The following is a 22,536-nucleotide window of genomic DNA, read 5'->3' on the forward strand; positions in this document are numbered from 1 at the left end:
GCAATCCATCACATAATAAAAAAATTTAGTAATACAGTCCATAAAACAAAAATATTTGCTCATAGATTAATTAATTTCAACATTTGGAAACAGCATGTAAAATATAAATAATGTTGCTTACTTGCTTGGCAGGACGGCAACTTTGAGAACATGAACACAATGACCAATAAGGCAACAGCTATGTTGTACATGACCATCCTTGTGTTTCTCTTGATGAGTGCCATGAGGAAAAATATGACTTATGTTCGATCTTTGTTTTTCATTTCCAAGATCCTTTACAGGTGTTTATATAGACGCACAATAAAATCTTAGATATCAATTGGTTGATTTTATGCATTTATGTACCTCCCCTAATTAGTATCAGCGTATCTTGCTAGTTTTACATAAATACCAAAGATTTTATTTTGCAAAAAAATATATATTTCATCATTATGACATTTAATGTCGAAGATAACATATTGAGCCAAAATAAAATCTTTAGGTATCGGCACTGCATTTATGTCTCCATTATAAAATAGTACCCATACCGATCTTGTTGGCTATTTTGTATCATCCACACTTATGTAAGTATATATTACATTTGTTTTACATTATTTTTTATGTGATATATTCTTTTAGTTTATACATAGGCTTGCACAATCAAATCTTATGCATTGATGAATCTTGCATATACATGATCTGGAAAATAAATATTGCTGGAGTACTCCATACTCATGAATATTAGGTATCAATATTGCGCTTTTTCTGCTAAATTCATGTTGATGTATCTTCATGAATCTTAATAAATATCACGCAATCGTTTGTATATGTTATAATTATTGATATTGTTTTTTGCGGCATTTATTGACCTCTATTATATGGTGGCATGCATAATTATTGATATTGCTTCTTTTCGCTTGACTTGTATTATACATTGTTATAAATTTTGCATTTATACTCTATCAACAATAAATAAATGCTTGGACAAACGTAAGCTTGCACTTACTGACGAGTATGCAACCCGTCAGTAGTATATGGTGGTTCTTAAAACCATCATGTTGGGGAATGGGTAGGCTACACTAGTAGTATGAAATGATTGTCAATTGCATATTTGACCTTTTTCATAGGATAATTGAGTACTTCGGATTCAGAAATATTGGTTCTTAATGTCTTTATTTGTCTTGACAGATTTGGCGGATCAGTGGAAGGTAGTAGGTATATTTTCTTTCTTGGATTCATAATTTTGTTTACTTGACTGAATCAATCAAATGAAGTTTTAAATTGTGGTTTTTGAAACACGGTCCCCTAGGGCCCAATTCATTAAAAAGACCAAGGACAGTTGTCCAGTTAATTAACGAAAAATCAAACAAAAACTGTCACATCATGCCTGCAAAAGCAAGGCATATAGGGCGACCTGGCAACCCACACAAGAACGCACACACGCCGTCGAGGAGAAAAGCGTCGTCGACGTTGCAGCCCAGTGTCATCGTTATCACGCCTCCGTGAGGGCGACTCCGACTCCACCACCGATGTAGCTCTCACCACAAACAAGCGAAGAGGCCTGCGTCGGCCGATGCCAAACAGTGAATTGCATGTGCCGACGACCAGGCACCACAAACTTTGTCGACGAGCATTGTAGGAGAAAAGCGTTGGGCTTGCGCCGAGCTAGCCCCAGAATTGACCACCCATCTCATGTCATCGTCACCGCAAGGGCGCCTCCTCAGCAACTCTGACTTCAGAAAAACAAAGTGAGGCACGATGAACCCTCGAACAAGGTAGAAGAGACCGACTACCAAGACTCATCTGCAAACCAACTCCACCCGAAGCCGCCATCGTTGCCACACAAGAAGCCACGCAGAACTACCACATCGCCGGACGGACACCTGTCGACCGCAATCTCGAGAGCGTCCAGCCCATGGAGCACGCGAACGGGATCCAAAGCCTTCAAGATGACGCCCCAAAGAGGGAAGCGACGATGCTGACGCCGTTGCCCGACCCCGACCGGGCCAGGTTTTCACCTGAAGAACCGGCTCCGAGCAGGGGGTGGACTCCATGGCGATGCCTCCAAAGAGTTGAAATGACGTTCACGAACACTGAAGCCGTCGGCCGACAAAAGCCTGACAAGCTTTTGCCTGGAGCACTGCCCAACACCACATCCTTATGCAAAGCACCTCCGCTGGCCCACATGCCCCAGGCATCGTGGCAGCACCACCACCACGCCGAAGCTATCCACCTCATCGCCGGCACGCCGGCACGCCGACGAGCCAGAACTGGCGCCCATCCACAAGCACTGCATGAAGAAGGCAGCGCCCCCCGCATCGTTGATCCGCAACGAGGCCACACAGGGAGGAGGGACCGCCACCCCACTCCATCTCGCTGGATTGAGGTGTCATATCCAAATGAGACTGATTTTTTAGATCCCGGGTGCCTAGGCACCCTCTTATCTGTGCCGTTGGCCGCGAATCCGGTGCATCGAGATTTGTGTCACGTACTATAGCGACAGCATGGTTAACAGTGCTAGAGACTCGTTTGAATCTTGACATGTAAGGTTCCTGGGCCTAGCCTAGCAATGTTTTGAGGTAGGCTGGTTCCACCCAGCTGGACCAGAGAGATAGATTTTACAAATGACATGTCGGGGTGATGTAGCAGAGAGAGAAAAAATATGTGCCGGTCCCACGATTCAGTCGAACGTCAGGTTGTGCCTCTTCCCATCTCTCCGTTGCCCAGCACGCCATTCCCCATTTCCATGCCTCCCCTTCCATCTTGTTGATGCTCAATCCCTCAGGCGACGATGACGATGAAGACATCGCCTCCCCTTCTAGGTGCAGGGCGACTCCGGGTTGAATATTCACCATACTCCACTCGCTGCTCAAGGAGGAAGAAGTAAGACTGGAAGAAGAATGAGGAGCAAGGAGGAAGCAGTAAGGCTGGAGGAAGAAGGAGGAGCAAGGATAAACCAGTGGCTGGAGGAAGGAGGAGCAAGGAACAAGAAGGACGACAGAGGAAGAAGAAAGAATGATTGAGGGTTGAGACAGAAAAGGAGAGATGGAGTAATAGATAATTATGGCTCTGAGCAAAAATAAAGAATTGTGACCTGCATGCACCGCCCTGCAAGCTGTCATTTCAACATTCATATCCAAGCCTACCTAGCCTGCTATGCATGCAGCAGCCCACAACCAACCCTGTCCATCACTAGTATCGAAAAGGTGCTTAATTAAACGCCGCATCGCTAATGGCTTGCTATCGCTGCGTCCCTGCGCAAATCTTGAAACGTCTTGACGCACCAGATATGAGGGTGCCGGGGCTCCCGGGTGCCATCACACCTTTTCCTATCCAAATCCCGCTGCATCCCCGGCATCGGCCGCCGGTGCCACGTGGCCGGACCGGAGAGGCACCGCACAGGCCGCCAGGACGAGGTCACCGGGAGGCCGCCAACAGACTCGTGCAGCGCTGGTAGAAGGGCCGAGCCTCCCACAGCCAAGGACGCCCGCCGCAGCTGCCCAAGTGCACATCACCTCCGAGCTAGAAGCGCCAGATCCATGGCACTTGGGCACCACTGCGCCTGCACACCAACCACCCGCGCCAACCGAGCATCGGCGCCCCACCACAGCCTTCCACCGCCGGAGTGAGAGCCCGGGGACTGCCTTCCCGGCGCCAATCTCGCGTCACAAACCACGTCGTCTAGGGTCAACCGCCGCGCGCTATGGGTCGAGGGAGTCCCGCTGCCGTCGGCTGCCGCAAAGGCTTTGCCTGGTGGCGTCACCCGACGGCGGCGAGGGGGGCGGGGGATGAGCGGGGGGTTGCGGCGGCGTCGTGGTAGGTTTCGCCCGAGCCGCCCCCTGGAGAGCGACTGTCGTTAAATTCTCATTTCTGAATAGTACGCTATCTGACGGTGCATTGCCTGCAACTTTGGAACCTGATGTTACCCAAAATACTAAACAAAAGTTTAAATTGCCATTTCCTGATACACATGGTGAGGTTTATTTACACATTCCCCTGTCAAAAGGCTAGCACCTTCTGCTCTTGCATAGAATTAAACTCTGCAAGCGATGGAACTATTAATATTAATTATTGAGGATTTAGTGTGGCAGAGAGGGGGGGGGGGGGGGGGCTTAAACATTAATTAGCAATCATGCATTTGATCGAGCCAAGTGTGCATGATAGTAAGACAGAATGCCAAGCAATTGGAAGATTACGTGATCAAAATTAGAGCCTACCTGACGAAACATGTGACCTTTTGTACGTACAGAAGGCAAACAATATGCATTGCAATAGGAACAATAGGGTGCCATCTTCCTATTTATGACAATGTATGTGCATCGCCTATATTATGAAGTTGTATACAGAAGAACAAATGTTGTCTTTTACCGGTCCCACGGTCTATAAAGATGGTTTGCCCCATAAATTAGCTTGAAATTTTGGAAGAAAAGAATGATACTTAGACTTCTGGATGGTTCCAACCTAACACTAATAGAATAGCTTTATGGCAGAGTGTCCCTGTTACATCTATGTTCTCTAACTAAAAATAAAAAACAATCAGGGAGTATGACATTAATGGTGAGTAAGAAAATTGATTTACGTGTTAATGAAACTTGGACAAGGGAGGCCTGCTAGACTATAATATTCTAAAAATAACTTGCTAATGTTAGTTATAAGTTGTATCATGTGTAAGTTGTAATGCATATTGTGATATATGGGTGCTCTTTTTTATGTTATAGGGCTCCGGGTTACTCTAGATGGTTTATTCCCTTTTTATTCTGTTTATGCATAATTAAGAACAGACTGATGGACCAATGATGATAGTGAAAAATGTCATTTTAATTTTGAAGTCATGGCGCTCATTGTTATTGTGAGAAGAGATGTTAACTTCGCACAGTTACACTAAAAAGGTCAAATTTAAAAAGAGAAGAAGAAGATTATCGATATATCATATATGCACTGAAAAAATGGAATGATTCATACCATCCAACAGTCAATACTAGGCTTTGTATTATCAATGATGTTAGTACTTGGATGCGCTTCACTGACCAGTCTGTAATAAGGTGCCAATAAAAAATTAGTTTTTTTTTCATTTTCCACAATATATTTCCATTTTAATCCTCATATTTTATCTTTGTTGTGAACTCATGATTATCTATGATGGTAGTCTGCAATGTAATATTTCCATCGGTCTTACACTTTAGACCTTCTGAATTGTACTATCGTAAATCTAAAGTTTCTTTTCCAAGGTTTAGTTGGTTCATCATGCTTATGCATTCGTAAGCTCACTCACTCGCTGCTCTCCAATTCTTGCATTTTTTGAAGCATCAGGTTTAGCAGGAGAAAATATAATATGTATTCGATGAGTGAGCACAAGCACAACTACTATATCTCTAACGTGTTTTTTGTTTCAATTTTGTGTTCTTGGATGATCGGAATTGAAAATTTAGCATGCACATCCTCAACGCCCTTGTGCAGTGAAGACGCCAAGAGGGACCATAAAGCATAACCTCTAGAAGTTCTAGAAGCACCTCAAAATTTGATATTGCTAATACAATTAAAACATAAGTATAACTAGTGTCGCCATCCTTGCATCTCTGATTGCCTACATTCAGGAGGCCTTCACCTCTTCTAAGGATGATGGTGCCCCCACATGTACGTGTTTGTTGATTTTAGTTATGATCTGCATGATTCTCATATATCCAGGCTTTCATTTGCTTGTTGAAGCAATGAAATGACTATATGGAATACGACTGATATGCAAAAGTTGCTTACAACTTCTAGATCAGCCTTTTAGCTCTAATCATGCTCTCCAATAAGATAGGTCAAATATATAAGCTTCTTTTGTTGTTACCGTAACCCACCTTTGTTTATTAAACACATCTTCTTGAGCTAACTCATACTGTATCATCTTGCAGGACCTCTTATATTGAATTGCCTTAATGTTTTGTGTCCGCACACCCATAGCACTATGGATGGACTATGATGTGGAGGCCTCCTCTGATATCTTAAATTCAATTGAATGCCACCATTCAAAGTTATAGCAACACCATTGTAGTAAACATTTCAGAATTTTTCCCGTTATGCTTATAACCGGCTATAATAATTGATCTTTTATGTTTTATGCTTCAGGGTATTTATACAAATGTCTCCCATTTTATTGAACAAATGGAAGGGCACAACAACCAAGATCTTTCTTATGGGTCTTGCATAATTGTAAAGTGATTACATGGTTTCATGCTTATGCACATCTTATTATTCCTTAGTTAACGTAGGATTTGCAGTACTTTATGCTAGAGTTGACGTATGTCATCTGAACTAGAATGGAGCCTGAACCAAGTCGTATGACTCATTTTTACCAGGTGCACATACTACTACTCTTCTATATGGAATGTGATATTGGGCTATTAATACTTAGTGTTGCTATCACAAGAATGTATTGAAACCCAATTAAGATTGCTTCAAATGGAAAAGGTTTCAATATGAAAGGTGTGTGTCTCGTCGAAACAGATGATTTTGATATAAAAATTGTCTCAATCCGACATCGTATGCAAAAGTTAGAGCCATTTGAATATGGCTCTATCACGAGGCAAAACTGGCTCGCCCCATGAGACATGGTATATGATGGGTAGCGCGAGTGACAGTCCGTTTTGCGTGAGCGATACGGCCCTAAAGGTGGCCTTGAATCATAAAACGTTCAACATGAAAGTTGTTCGCCTCATCAAAACGAGTAAATATGCTTTTGGGCGCATTTTCATCAGAGGTCGTTTACATCCACAAAAAAGACCGTCAAGGTGCAACCAGTTTAAACCGAGCAGTTTTGGAAAGTTCGGACAAAACCAATCCGAATTTGACTAGGGTTTTGGGCATGAATCCAAGCCTTTTCCTTGCACGGGAAGTCCAGCCACCTCTTAGATAGCTAAGGGGCGATGGCTGATTCAACAACACACAATCGAACAAATACATCTACTATTTTTTTCGTGTTCATCTATCTCCTATCCTTGTTCTTCTTCTTCCTCGTTCTTCGTTCGTTCTTCTTGTTGCAGGGCGGCGAACCCCGAGGCCCTAGGGGTGGTCAGGACGATCTAGGGCAGCTCATAGCCACCGCGCGCCCTGACGGGGTCCCTCCCTGGCATGTGGGGTTTCGGGTCCTCAAAAGCAACCACCGGATTGCTTGCGTACCGCGCTTCTGGACGGGTCTTCTTCGACGTGAGGTGTGGTTCATCACCCTCGACATTGGAGGGACACAGTGACGTGTTCGGTGCGAACACACTTTTTGGTGACTCTGTTGGGGATGAAGCTTTGAAAGGTCTCCGGTCTGTTCTTGCTACGAAGGGATCATCTGTTGGGGAACGTAGTAATTTCAAAAAAATTCCTACGCACACGCAAGATCATGTGATGCATAGCAAAGAGAGGGGAGAGTGTTGTCTACGTACCCAACGCAGACCGACTGCGGAAGCGATCACACAACGTAGAGGAAGTAGTCGTACGTCTTCACGATCCAACCGATCAAGCACCGAAACTACGGCACCTCCGAGTTCGAGCACACGTTCAGCTCGATGACGATCCCCGGACTCCGATCCAGCAAAGTGTCGGGGAAGAGTTCCGTCAGCATGACGGCGTGGTGACGACCTTGATGTACTACTGCAACAGGGCTTCGCCTAAACTCCGCTACAGTATTATCGAGGTATATGGTGGCAGGGGGCACCGCACACGGCTAAGGAACAGATCACGTGGATCAACTTGTGTGTCTAGAGGTGTCCCCTGCCTCCGTATATAAAGGAGTAGAGGGGGGGAGGCTGGCCGGCCAAGGAGGGAGGCGCAGGAGAGTCCTACTCCCTCTGGGAGTAGGATCCCCCCCCCAATCCTAGTTGGAATAGGATTCGCGGAGGGGGAAAAGAGGAGGAGGGTGCCGGCCACCTCTCCTAGTCCTAATAGGACTAGGGGAAGGGGGAGGCGCGCAGCCCATCTAGGGCAGCCCCTTCTCTTTTCCACTAAGGCCCACTATGGCCCATATAGCTCCCGGGGGGTTCCGATAACCCTCCCGGTACTCTGGTAAAATCCCGATTTCACCCGGAACACTTCCGATGTCCAAACATAGGCTTCCAATATATCAATCTTTACGTCTCGACCATTTCGAGACTCCTCGTCATGTCCGTGATCACATCCGGGACTCCGAACAACCTTTGGTACATCAAAATGCATAAACTCATAATATAACTGTCATCGTAACCTTAAGCGTGCGGACCCTACGGGTTCGAGAACAATGTAGACATGACCGAGACATGTCTCCGGTCAATAACCAATAGCGGGACCTGGATGCCCATATTGGCTCCTACATATTCTACGAAGATCTTTATCGGTCAGACCGCATAACAACATACATTGTTCCCTTTGTCATCGGTATGTTACTTGCCCGAGATTCGATCGTCGGTATCCAATACCTAGTTCAATCTCGTTACCGACAAGTCTCTTTACTCGTTCCGTAATACATCATCTCACAACTAACATATTAGTTGTAATGCTTGCAAGGCTTATGTGATGTGTATTACCGAGAGGGCCCAGAGATACCTCTCCGACAATCGGAGTGACAAATCCTAATCTCGAAATACGCCAACCCAACATCTACCTTTGGAGACACCTGTAATGCTCCTTTATAATCACCCAGTTACGTTGTGACGTTTGGTAGCACCCAAAGTGTTCCTCCGGCAAACGGGAGTTGCATAATCTCATAGTCATAGGAACATGTATAAGTCATGAAGAAAAGCAATAGCAACATACTAAACGATCGGGTGCTAAGCTAATGGAATGGGTCATGTCAATCAGATCATTCAACTAATGATGTGACCTCGTTAATCAAATAACAACTCATTGTTCATGGTTAGGAAACATAACCATCTTTGATTAACGAGCTAGTCAAGTAGAGGCATACTAGTGACACTTTGTTTGTCTATGTATTCACACATGTATTATGTTTCCGGTTAATACAATTCTAGCATGAATAATAAACATTTATCATGATTATAAGGAAATAAATAATAACTTTATTATTGCCTCTAGGGCATATTTCCTTCAGTCTCCCACTTGCACTAGAGTCAATAATCTAGATTAAACTGTAATGATTCTAACACCCATGGAGCCTTGGTGCTGATCATGTTTTGCTCGTGGAAGAGGCTTAGTCAACGGGTCTGCAACATTCAGATCCGTATGTGTCTTGCAAATCTCTATGTCTCCCACCTAGACTAGATCCCGGATGGAATTGAAGCGTCTCTTGATGTGTTTGGTCCTTTTGTGAAATCTGGATTCCTTTGCCAAGGCAATTGCACCAGTATTGTCACAAAAGATTTTCATTGGACCCGATGCACTAGGTATGACACCTAGATCGGATATGAACTCCTTCATCCAGACTCCTTCGTTCGCTGCTTCCGAAGCAGCTATGTACTCTGCTTCACATGTAGATCCTGCTACGACGCTTTGTTTAGAACTGCACCAACTGACAGCTCCACCGTTTAATGTAAACACGTATCCGGTTTGCGATTTAGAATCGTCCAGATCAGTGTCAAAGCTTGCATCAACGTAACCTTTTACGGTGAGCTCTTTGTCACCTCCATATATGAGAAACATATCCTTAGTCCTTTTCAGGTATTTCAGGATGTTCTTGACCGCTGTCCAGTGATCCACTCCTGGATTACTTTGGTACCTCCCTGGTAAACTTATAGCAAGGCACACATCAGGTCTGGTACACAACATTGCATACATGATAGAGCCTATGGCTGATGCATAGGGAACATCTTTCATATTCTCTCTATCTTCTGCAGTGGTCGGGCATTGAGTCTTACTCAATTTCACACCTTGTAACACAGGCAAGAATCCTTTCTTTGCTTGATCCATTTTGAATTTCTTCAAAATCTTGTCAAGGTATGTGCTTTGTGAAAGTCCAATTAAGCGTCTTGATCTATCTCTATAGATCTTAATGCCTAATATGTAAGCAGCTTCACCGAGGTCTTTCATTGAAAAACTTTTATTCAAGTATCCCTTTATGCTATCCAGAAATTCTATATCATTTCCAATCAGCAATATGTCATCCACATATAATATTAGAAATGCTCCAGAACTCCCACTCACTTTCTTGTAAATACAGGCTTCTCCGAAAGTCTGTATAAAACCAAAATGCTTTGATCACACTATCAAAGCATTTATTCCAACTCCGAGAGGCTTGCACCAGTCCATAAATGGATTGCTGGAGCTTGCACACTTTGTTAGCTCCCTTTGGATCAATAAAACCTTCCGGTTGCATCATATACAACTCTTCTTCCAGAAATCCATTCAGGAATGCAGTTTTGACATCCATCTGCCAAATTTCATAATCATAAAATGCGGCAATCGCTAACATGATTTGGACGGACTTAAGCATCGCTACGGGTGAGAAGGTCTCATCGTAGTCAATCCCTTGAACTTGCCGAAAACCTTTTGCGACAAGTCGAGCTTTGTAGACAGTAACATTACCATCAGCGTCAGTCTTCTTCTTGAAGATCCATTTATTCTCAATTGCTTGCCGATCATCGGGCAAGTCAACCAAAGTCCATACTTTGTTCTCATACATGGATCCCATCTCAGATTTCATGGCTTCAAGCCACTTTGCGGAATCTGGGCTCACCATCGCTTCTTCATAGTTCGTAGGTTCATCATGATCTAGTAGCATGACTTCCAGAACAGGATTACCATACCACTCTGGTGCGGATCTTACTCTGGTTGATCTACGAGGTTCAGTAGTATCTTGATCTGAAGTTTCATGATCATTATCATTGGCTTCCTCACTAACTGGTGTAGGTGTCACTGAAATAGTTTTCTGTGATGAACTACTTTCCAGTAAGGGAGCAGGTACAGTTACCTCGTCAAGTTCTACTTTCCTCCTACTCACTTCTTTCGAGAGAAACTCCTTCTCAAGAAAGTTCCCGAATTTAGCAACAAAAGTCTTGCCTTCGGATCTGTGATAGAAGGTGTATCCAATAGTTTCCTTTGGATATCCTATGAAGACACATTTCTCCGATTTGGGTTCGAGCTTATCAGGTTGAAGCTTTTTCACATAAGCATCGCAGCCCCAAACTTTCAGAAACGACAACTTTGGTTTCTTGCCAAACCATAGTTCATAAGGCGTCGTCTCAACGGATTTTGATGGTGCCCTGTTTAACGTGAATGCGGCCATCTCTAGAGCGTATCCCCAAAATGATAGCGGTAAATCAGTAAGAGACATCATAGATCGCACCATATCTAGTAAAGTACGATTACGACGTTCGGACACACCATTACGCTGTGGTGTTCCGGGTGGCGTGAGTTGCTAAACTATTCCACAGTTTTTCAAATGTACACCAAACTCGTAACTCTAATATTCTCCTCCACGATCAGATCGTAGAAATTTTATTTTCTTGTTACGATGATTTTCAACTTCACTCTGAAATTCTTTGAACTTTTCAAATGTTTCAGACTTATGTTTCATTAAGTAGATATATCCATATCTGCTTAAATCATCTGTGAAGGTGAGAAAATAACGATATCCGCCACGAGCCTCAATATTCATCGGACCACATACATCGGTATGTATGATTTCCAACAAATCTGTTGCTCTCTCCATAGTACCGGAGAATGGTGTTTTAGTCATCTTGCCCATGAGGCACGGTTCGCAAGTACCAAGTGATTCATAATCAAGTGGTTCCAAAAGTCCATCAGTATGGAGTTTCTTCATGCGCTTTACGCCGATATGACCTAAACGACAGTGCCACAAATAAGTTGCACTTTCATTATCAACTCTGCATCTTTTGGCTTCAACATTATGAATATGTGTATTACTACTATCGAGATTCAATAAAAATAGACCACTCTTCAAGGGTGCATGACCATAAAAGATATTACTCATATAAATAGAACAACCATTATTCTCTGATTTAAATGAATAACCGTCTCGCATTAAACAAGATCCAGATATAATGTTCATGCTCAACGTGGCACCAAATAACAATTATTTAGGTCTAATATTAATCCCGAAGGTAGATGTAGAGGTAGCGTGCCGACCGCGATCACATCGACTTTGGAACCGTTTCCCACGCACATCGTCACCTCGTCCTTACCTAATCTTCGCTTAATCCGTAGCCCCTGTTTCGAGTTGCAAATATTAGCAACAGAACCAGTATCAAATACCCAGGTGCTACTGCGAGCATTAGTAAGGTACACATCAATGACATGTATATCACATATACCTTTGTTCACCTTGCCATCCTTCTTATCCGCCAAATACTTGGGGCAGTTCCGCTTCCAGTGACCAGTCTGCTTGCAGTAGAAGCACTCAGTTTCAGGCTTAGGTCCAGACTTGGGTTTCTTCTCTTGAGCAGCAACTGGCTTGCCATTCTTCTTGAAGTTCCCCTTCTTCTTTCCTTTGCCCTTTTTCTTGAAACTAGTGGTCTTGTTGACCATCAACACTTGATGCTCTTTCTTGATTTCTACCTCCGCAGCTTTCAGCATCGCGAAGAGCTCGGGAATAGTTTTGTTCATCCCTTGCATATTATAGTTCATCACGAAGCTCTTATAGCTTGGTGGCAGTGATTGGAGAATTCTGTCAATGACGCAATCATCTGGAAGATTAACTCCCAATTGAATCAAGTGATTATTATACCCAAACATTTTGAGTATATGCTCACTGACAGAACTGTTCTCCTTCATCTTGCAGCTATAGAACTTATTGGAGACTTCATATCTCTCAATCCGGGCATTTGCTTGAAATATCAACTTCAACTCCTGGAACATCTCATATGCTCCATGGCGTTCAAAATGTCGTTGATGTCCCGATTCTAAGTCGTAAAGCATGGCACACTGAACTATCGAGTAGTCATCAGCTTTGCTCTGCCAGACGTTCATAACATCTGGTGTTGCTCCAGCAGCAGGCCTGGCACCTAGCGGTGCTTCCAGGACGTAATTCTTCTGTGCAGCAATGAGGATAATCCTCAAGTTACGGACCCAGTCCGTGTAATTGCTACCATCATCTTTCAACTTTGCTTTCTCAAGGAACGCATTAAAATTCAACGGAACAACAGCACGAGCCATCTATCTACAATCAACATAAACAAGCAAGATACTATCAGGTACTAAGTTCATGATAAATTTAAGTTCAATTAATCATATTACTTAAGAACTCCCACTTAGATAGACATCCCTCTAATCCTCTAAGTGATCACGTGATCCAAATCAACTAAACCATGTCCGATCATCACGTGAGATGGAGTAGTTTCATTGGTGAACATCATTATGTTGATCATATCTACTATATGATTCACGCTCGACCTTTCGGTCTCCGTGTTCCAAGGCCATATCTGTATATGCTTGGCTCGTCAAGTATAACCTGAGTATTCCGCGTGTGCAACTGTTTTGCACCCGTTGTATTTGAACGTAGAGCCTATCACACCCGATCACGTGGTGTCTCAGCACGAAGAACTTTCGCAACGGTGCATACTCAGGGAGAACACTTCTTGATAATATAGTAAGGGATCATCTTATAATGCTACCGTCAATCAAAGCAAGATAAGATGCATAAAAAGATAAACATCACATGTAATCAATATAAGTGATATGATATGGCCATCATCATCTTGTGCTTGTGATCTCCATCTCCGAAGCACCGTCATGATCACCATCGTCACCGGCGCGACACCTTGATCTCCATCGTAGCATCGTTGTCGTCTCGCCAATCTTATGCTTCCACGACTATCACTACCGTTTAGTAATAAAGTAAAGCATTACATCGCGATTGCATTGCATACAATAAAGCGACAACCATATGGCTCCTGCCAGTTGCCGATAACTCGGTTACAAAACATGATCATCTCATACAATAAAATTCAGCATCATGCTTTGACCATATCACATCACAACATGCCCTGCAAAAACAAGTTAGACGTCCTCTACTTTGTTGTTGCAAGTTTTACGTGGCTTCTACGGGCTTTAAGCAAGAACCAATCTCACCTACGCATCAAAACCACAACGATAGTTTGTCAAATAGACTCCGTTTTAACCTTCGCAAGGACTGGGCGTAGCCATACTTGGTTCAACTAAAGTTGGAGAGACAGTCGCCCGCAAGCCATCTATGTGCAAAGCACGTCGAGGGAACCGGTCTCGCGTAAGCGTACGCGTAATGTTGGTCCGGGTCGTCTCGTCCAACAATACCGCCGAACCAAAGTATGACATGCTGGTAGGCAGTATGACTTGTATCGTCCACAACTCACTTGTGTTCTACTCGTGCATATAACATCAACATAAATAACCAGGCTCGGATGCCACTGTTGGGGAACGTAGTAATTTCAAAAAAATTCGTACGCACACGCAAGATCATGTGATGCATAGCAACGAGAGGGGAGAGTGTTGTCTACGTACCCAACGCAGACCGACTGCGGAAGCGATCACACAACGTAGAGGAAGTAGTCGTACGTCTTCACGATCCAACCGATCAAGCACCGAAACTACGGCACCTCCGAGTTCGAGCACACGTTCAGCTCGATGACGATCCCCGGACTCCGATCCAGCAAAGTGTCGGGGAAGAGTTCCGTCAGCATGACGGCGTGGTGACGATCTTGATGTACTACTGCAGCAGGGCTTCGCCTAAACTCCGCTACAGTATTATCGAGGTATATGGTGGCAGGGGGCACCGCACACGGCTAAGGAACAGATCACGTGGATCAACTTGTGTGTCTAGAGGTGTCCCCTGCCTCCGTATATAAAGGAGTAGAGGGGGAAGAGGTGCGCCGGCCAGGAGGAGGGCGCAGGAGGAGTCCTACTCCTCTGGGAGTAGGATCCCCCCCCCCCCAATCCTAGTTGGAATAGGATTCGCGGAGGGGGAAAAGAGGAGGAGGGGGCCGGCCACCTCTCCTAGTCCTAATAGGACTAGGGGAAGGGGGAGGCGCGCAGCCCATCTAGGGCAGCCCCTTTCTCTTTTCCACTAAGGCCCACTATGGCCCATATAGCTCCCGGGGGGTTTCCGGGTAACCTCCCGGTACTCCGGTAAAATCCCGATTTCACCCGGAACACTTCCGATATCCAAACATAGGCTTCCAATATATCAATCTTTACGTCTCGACCATTTCGAGACTCCTCGTCATGTCCGTGATCACATCCGGGACTCCGAACAACCTTCGGTACATCAAAATGCATAACTCATAATATAACTGTCATCGTAACCTTAGGCGTGCGGACCCTACGGGTTCGAGAACAATGTAGACATGACCGAGACATGTCTCCGGTCAATAACCAATAGCGGACCTGGATGCCCATATTGGCTCCTACATATTCTACGAAGATCTTTATCGGTCAGACCGCATAACAACATACGTTGTTCCCTTTGTCATCGGTATGTTACTTGCCCGAGATTCGATCGTCGGTATCCAATACCTAGTTCAATCTCGTTACCGGCAAGTCTCTTTACTCGTTCCGTAATACATCATCTCACAACTAACATATTAGTTGTAATGCTTGCAAGGCTTATGTGATGTGTATTACCGAGAGGGCCCAAGAGATACCTCTCCGACAATCGGAGTGACAAATCCTAATCTTGAAATACGCCAACACAACATCTACCTTTGGAGACACCTGTAATGCTCCTTTATAATCACCCAGTTACGTTGTGACGTTTGGTAGCACCCAAAGTGTTCCTCCGGCAAACGGGAGTTGCATAATCTCATAGTCATAGGAACATGTATAAGTCATGAAGAAAAGCAATAGCAACATACTAAACGATCGGGTGCTAAGCTAATGGAATGGGTCATGTCAATCAGATCATTCAACTAATGATGTGACCTCGTTAATCAAATAACAACTCATTGTTCATGGTTAGGAAACATAACCATCTTTGATTAACGAGCTAGTCAAGTAGAGGCATACTAGTGACACTTTGTTTGTCTATGTATTCACACATGTATTATGTTTCCGGTTAATACAATTCTAGCATGAATAATAAACATTTATCATGATTATAAGGAAATAAATAATAACTTTATTATTGCCTCTAGGGCATATTTCCTTCATCATCATCTAGGGTTTGGAATCTACAAAGGTAATATGAATACCCAATTCCCTACTGTAGATGCAGATAATTCATATGGTGTTACTAGCTAGATTGTTCAATGAGTATACTCTATCGGCTAACCCTAGTTTTTTCAATCATGCATCTAATTACGTGCAAAGGCCGATTTAATTAGGTGATTGTTTTCTTCAGGCAAATTTATGGGTCGATTATGTGATTTTAGGTGGATTTAGTTAGGTGATTGTGATCTTAAGGAGATAGTCAAAGATGTTTGGTGGATTATGATAAGTCAAAGATGTTTGGTGGATTATGATATTTTAGGTCTAGTATATGCATGGCTACTATTATATTGGTGGATAAACATATCTTCAATTAATTTTGGAATAATTTGGATTTAGTTAAGTGATTGTGATGTTAAAGCAAATTTAAATATCAATTATGAGTTTTGGGTGGATTATGAGATTTTATGCGTCTACTATGTATTGGTGAATAAGTATATCTTTAATTAATGGAACAATTTGGATTTAGTTGGGTAATTTTGATCTTGAAGCAAATATTATGATGTATTATGAGTTTTGTGAAGATTCACTTAGATGATTATGGTCTTCAGGAGATAGTAAAAAATGTCCAATGAATTATGATATTTTAGATCTAGCACCTGAGTATAATGATTGTTATATTGGTGGATAACCTAGTTTTCAATTGTTGGAACACTTGTGATTTAGTTAGATGATGGTGACTGGAAGCAAATTTGTTTGTGGATTATGATATTATTGGTGGGTTGATTTAGGTGATTGATGTTGAGGAGATACTCGAATATGTTCAGTGGATTATGAGATTTTAGGTCTACTATGAGCATGGGTACTATTATATTGATGGATAAACAGGTATTCAATTAATCTTGCGATAATTTGGATTTAGTTAGGTGATTATGATCTTGAACAAAAATTCACGATCTATAATAAGACTCTAGGTGGATTTAGTTAGGTGATTGTGATCTTGAGGAGATAGTAAAACATGTTCATTGCATTATGAGATTTTAGGTCTAATATGAGCGTGGCTATTACTATATTGACGGATAAACAGATCTTCAATCAATCTTGCAACAATATGGATTTAGTTAGGTGATTAAGATCTTGAACCAAAATTCATGGTGGATTATAAAATTTTAGGTGGATTTAGTTAGGTGTTTGTGATCTTGAGGAAATAGTCAAAAAAATTGGTGGATTATGAGATTTTAGTTCTAGTATGAGGAGGGCTACTGTTATATTGGTGGACAAATATATCTTCAATCAATCTTGCGATCATTTGGATTTAGTTAGGTGAATATGATATTGTACCAAAATTCATGGTGGACTATGAAATTTTAGATGGATTTAGTTAGGTGATTGTGATCTTGAGGGGATAGTAAAAAATGTTCGGTTGAGTATGAGATTTTAGGTCTGGTATGAGCAAGGGTATCATTATATTGGTGGATAAATATATCTTCAATTAATTTTGAAACAATTTGGATTTAGTTAGGTTATTTGTGATCTTAAAGCAAATTTAACGATGAACGATGAGTTTTTATTTGATTTAGTTAGGTGATTGTGATCTTGAGGAGATTATCAAAGATGTTAGATGGATTATGAGATTTTAGGTCCAGTAAGTGAGCATTATGATTACTCTAATGATGGAAAAGTAGATGTTTAGAGATCGGCGGGTGGACAGCAGGAAACAACCAGACTTGTGGAAGATGTCTTCCAAGAGACACCGGCGACGATGTACATAGCACCCGAAGGCCATCCCCACAATAACCACCATCGCCCAACACCATGCCACCCCAAGCCTCATGAGACCGGCAAGGCAACCAACACCACAAGCACTCAGGCAGCAATTCCAAGGAAGGGACGATGTTGCGCCGCCGCTCCCAGGTCCGGGGAAGTGGACCTAGGGGACGGTCAAGGCCTCCAGGGAGGAGACGGCGCCCACAAATGTCTCCATTGTTCGCAGCCACTGCTGCAGCTATAGCCATGCAAGGATTTTCTTGGAGCATCTTGCCACCAACCATGCCGCCGCGAAGCAGATCACGTCTTCGATCAGAAAGCACATGTCCAGGCCAAGCTTTGTTCTAAGTCAAAGGATGTCTTCAATCAGAAAGCCAGTAACAAGTATTGGATTGATGTGCAACTAAGATGGGGAGAGTACGATTCACACGACATAGAACGTTACATAAGAACAAAATTTATGGACTACACGATGGATAATATGTCCATCTACCCTTCTCCGGCTGGTATGATTATGAGTATCCATTGACTACCAATTTATTGCCTTGTTTGAGTCTTCTGTGCTTAATGTTTATTAGTATTTCTTTCAGTGGTGATGATTGGACTGATCTACCTTCTAATTTGCACTCTACTTTTGGTAACTGCTTCGTCAGGTGAAAGCCCCTCCTCTAGCAAGCAATGAACAAGATCATGAAGGTAATAACCATGCCAGCTGTAACAAATCTAGCTCTATGCCAATATATCTATTTTAGTAAACAATGTCTTATTTAATAAATGACATGCTTCTTTGTTTTCTCTTTTGACAGTCAAATCCTGCTATGTATGTGCTGAGGGAGACAATAAGAAAAAGTCTATCTTAACCCACCGAGCCATATCTGTCTTAACAAAATTTTCCCTTTATTTTTCGTTTAGCTCTAGTTTTCTTGCAATTATGGCATAACTGTGCAGCATCACAACTTTGAAGACTTGAATGAAAATGGATTTTAATCTGCAGGTCGCCCACATAAGTGTGTATGGGAAGGAGAAAAGCGTCTAGGGCAACTAACCAAGTGGAAAATAGCGGAGGAGGTTGCTGCACTAGTTTGATCACTTCCATTTGAAGAGCAACCAAAGCAAATTATTGTGACAAGGAAGTGTATGTTAGAAGTCCATCTGCCGTTTCAAGCTTGCTAGAAGATTGACCAGTTTGGTCTCAAAGCTACGGAACCGCAGATGGTTCTTTGTAACATATACGATGACATGTTGAAAAGTATCTCATCCTACATTGCACTCTCTCATCTTGTGCTTATACTAAGAGCATTGATGACCCACAAGTATAGGGGATCTATGGTAGTCCTTTAGATAAGTAAGAGTGTTGAACCCAACGAGGAGCAGAAGGAAATGATAAGCGGTTTTCAGCAAGGTATTCTCTGCAAGCACTGAAATTATAGGTAACAGATAGTTTTGTGATAAGGTAATTGGTAACGGGCAACAAGTAAATAAAGTAAATAAGGTGCAGCAAGGTGTCCCAATCCTTTTTGTAGCAAAGGACAAGCCTGGACAAACTCTTATATAGAGAAAAGCGCTCCCGAGGACACATGGGAATTATTGTCAAGCTAGGTTTCATCACAATCATATGATTCGTGTTCGGTACTTTGATAATCTGGTATGTGGGTGGACCGGTGCTTGGGTGCTGTCCTTACTTGGACAAGCCTCCCACTTATGATTAACCTCTATTGCAAGCATCCGCAACTACAACAAAAGTATTAAGGTAAACCTAACCATAGCATGAAACATATGGATCCAAATCAGCCCCTTACGAAGCAACGCATAAACTAGGGTTTAAGCTTCTGTCACTCTAGCAACCCATCATCTACTTATTACTTCCCAATGCCTTCCTCTAGGCCCAAATAATGGTGAAGTGTCATGTAGTCGACGTTCACATAACACCACTAGAGGAGAGGCAACATACATCTCATCAAAATATCGAACGAATACCAAATTCACATGACTACTAATAGAAAGACTTCTCCCATGTCCTCGGGAACAAACGTAACTACTCACAAAGCATATTCATGTTCATAATCAGAGGGGTATTAATGTGCATATAGGATCTGAACATATGATCTTCCACCAAGTAAACCAACTAGCATCAACTACAAGGAGTAATCAACACTACTAGCAACCCACAGGTACCAATCCCAGACTTAGAGACAAGAATTGGATACAAGAGATGAACTAGGGTTTGAGAGGAGATGGTGTTGGTGAAGATGTTGATGGAGATTGACCCCATCCCGATGAGAGGATCGTTGGTGATGACAATGGCGATGATTTCCCCCTCCCGGAGGGAAGTTTCCCCGGCAGAACAGCTCCGGTGGAGCCCTAGATTGGTTCCGTCAAGGTTCTGCCTCGTGGCGGCGGAGTCTCATCCTGAAATCTTGCTTATGATTTTTTTTATCAACGAAAGACTCCATATAGCAGAAGATGGGCATCGGAGGCCCACCAGGGAGCCCATGAGGCAGGGGCGCGCCCCCCATCCTTGTGGCTGGTGAGTGCCCCCCTCTGGTACTTCTTGCGCTCAGTATTTTTTATATATTCTGAAAATAACTCCCATGAAGTTTCATGGCTTTTGGAGCTGTGCAGAATAGGTCTCTAATATTTGCTCCTCTTCCAGCCCAGAATCCCAGCAGCCGGCATTCTCCCCCTTTATGTAAACCTTGTAAAATAAGAGGGAATAGGCATAAGTATTGTGACATAATGTGTAATAACAGCCCATAATGCAATAAATGTCGATATAAAAGCATGATGCAAATGGACGTATCAAGCATTACATGTCAATAATGAGAAGGCCAATATGTTGCTGAAGCCCGACAAGGCAATGGTTACGGAACCGCATCATATCTGGACATCAATCTTTGACTAATGAGTAGTGTTTGAAGGTGGAATGTGCGCTCAGGGATCTCATTCTTTCAGATTATGCAAAGAAAAACAATGATAATACTTCTGCTCCACCGTCATAGCACAGGCAAAAAATAGCCGAGATTGAGAAACATGTAGAACTTTTTATAACAATCTTTCTGTCTAGTTTCTATGCATAGTAATCACTTTAGTTTTCCTCATTCTTGGATTTACTTGAATTTGCAGTCCTGACAGCTAGGCACCAGTTAATTTGATGAAAGAAAACAAGAGTATAAACTCATGGCATTGTATCTATTGTAAAATTTCACATCCAACCCACAAAGTTAGTCTTGCGCCAGTGACTGATTCAATGTAGTGATGCATGGTTGCGGCTCCTGAGAAATACGGACAGACCATTAGTTTATTGCAAGTATTTCTTTAGTTCAGTTTATTACCAGATGTAGTTATTTGAAAAAAATGCAATATTCTTGAGTCGTTCACAATTTGCATTCATGGGTGCAGTTTATTTCATGGCAAAGAAGATTGGTTATATGAACTTATATCAGAGAATTGCACCTACGTAGAATCTATGGACACATGATGCATGTTTCCTGTATGGGCAGGATAATCACCAAGTGGAGATGAGATGCATATCCATTCCGCCACAGCATTGTGACTTCGCCCGCGAATCTCCCAGATCATGAGTTCTCTACTGACTTGGAGCCGTTGGGACCCAGACGAATGAAGCGCCTCAGCTATCACCTCAGGTTTGTCTCCTACCATTTGTATCTTCAAATCCAATCTTGTGATTCTTACCGAGAATCAAAATTAAATAGCTGAATTTTAGTGTACAATTATGTAATGCCTGATCAAGAAGATTTATGTCTTTCCATGAGCGGCTAATTGTCTCTCCTGGGCCATTTGAATTCTGAATGTGAATATTAAAATGCATGTTATACATAATTCAATCTTTCCAACTCACGCTGCATTGTACATACAAATTTATGGCCGTTGGTTCTTTTGTTTCTTGTGCATTTTACAGGTGATTTTTTTTGCTTGGTATAGTTCCAGTGATGAACCCGCAAAAGAAGTTTCAATGCTGAATTGTTGGTTCTGTTGTTTTTGGCACATTCTGGTAGTATAGTCCTTTTTGCCTGTGAGCCAGTATCGCCACTAAAATGTATTTTGTAGTTTCTGTCTTGCACATTCTATTACGGAGTGCTTTTTTGGGGGTATGATCCAGAGTCTCATATATTGAACTATCACACTTACGTCCCTCGCGTCGCTCTCACGGGCGGCAGCAGGGGAACCCTAGCCTCCACCCCGCGCCCGCCTCCTACACCATCCCCTCCCCTCGCCGCCGCCAGAAGGCACTGCCGGGTGAATCCTGATGCGCGTCAGCGACGGAGGGGCCCTTTTGCTCCTCCCGATGTGCGTCTGTAGCGCGAGATGCGGCGGTGCGGCGGAGTATTGGTGCTGATGCGGCGAGGGCGCGTCGTGCGGTGATAACCCACAAGTATAGGGGATCGCATCAGTTTTCAAGGGTAGAGTATTCAACCCAAATTTATAGATTCGACACGAGCAAAAGAATATTTGAAGGTATTAGCAGCTGAGTTGTCAATTCAACCACACCTGGGGATTAATTATCTGCAACAAAGTGATCAGTAGCAAAGTAGGTTGATAGTTTTGATAGTAGTAGCAGCAGCAACGGTAACAGAAACAGTGATAGGAGTGATTTGTAGCAAGTGTAACAGTGATGATAGCAGTAGTAACTTAGCAGGAACAATAAGGATAAATTCGTAGGCATTGGATCGGTGACTTGTTGGATGATATTCATCATGAGACAGTTATAACCTAGGGCGATACGGCACTAGC

The 22,536-nt window shown here is 43.0% G+C and overlaps 1 pseudogene; it reads left to right on the plus strand.

Annotated features, from left to right (window-relative positions):
* Positions 1-1,894: 1,894 nt before the first annotated feature.
* On the plus strand, positions 1,895-20,783 carry LOC125516916 (annotated as a pseudogene).
* The last annotated feature ends 1,753 nt before the right edge of the window (positions 20,784-22,536 follow it).

Source organism: Triticum urartu, chromosome 6 (genome assembly GCF_003073215.2).
Source record: "Triticum urartu cultivar G1812 chromosome 6, Tu2.1, whole genome shotgun sequence".
NCBI classification, from domain to species: domain Eukaryota; kingdom Viridiplantae; phylum Streptophyta; class Magnoliopsida; order Poales; family Poaceae; genus Triticum; species Triticum urartu.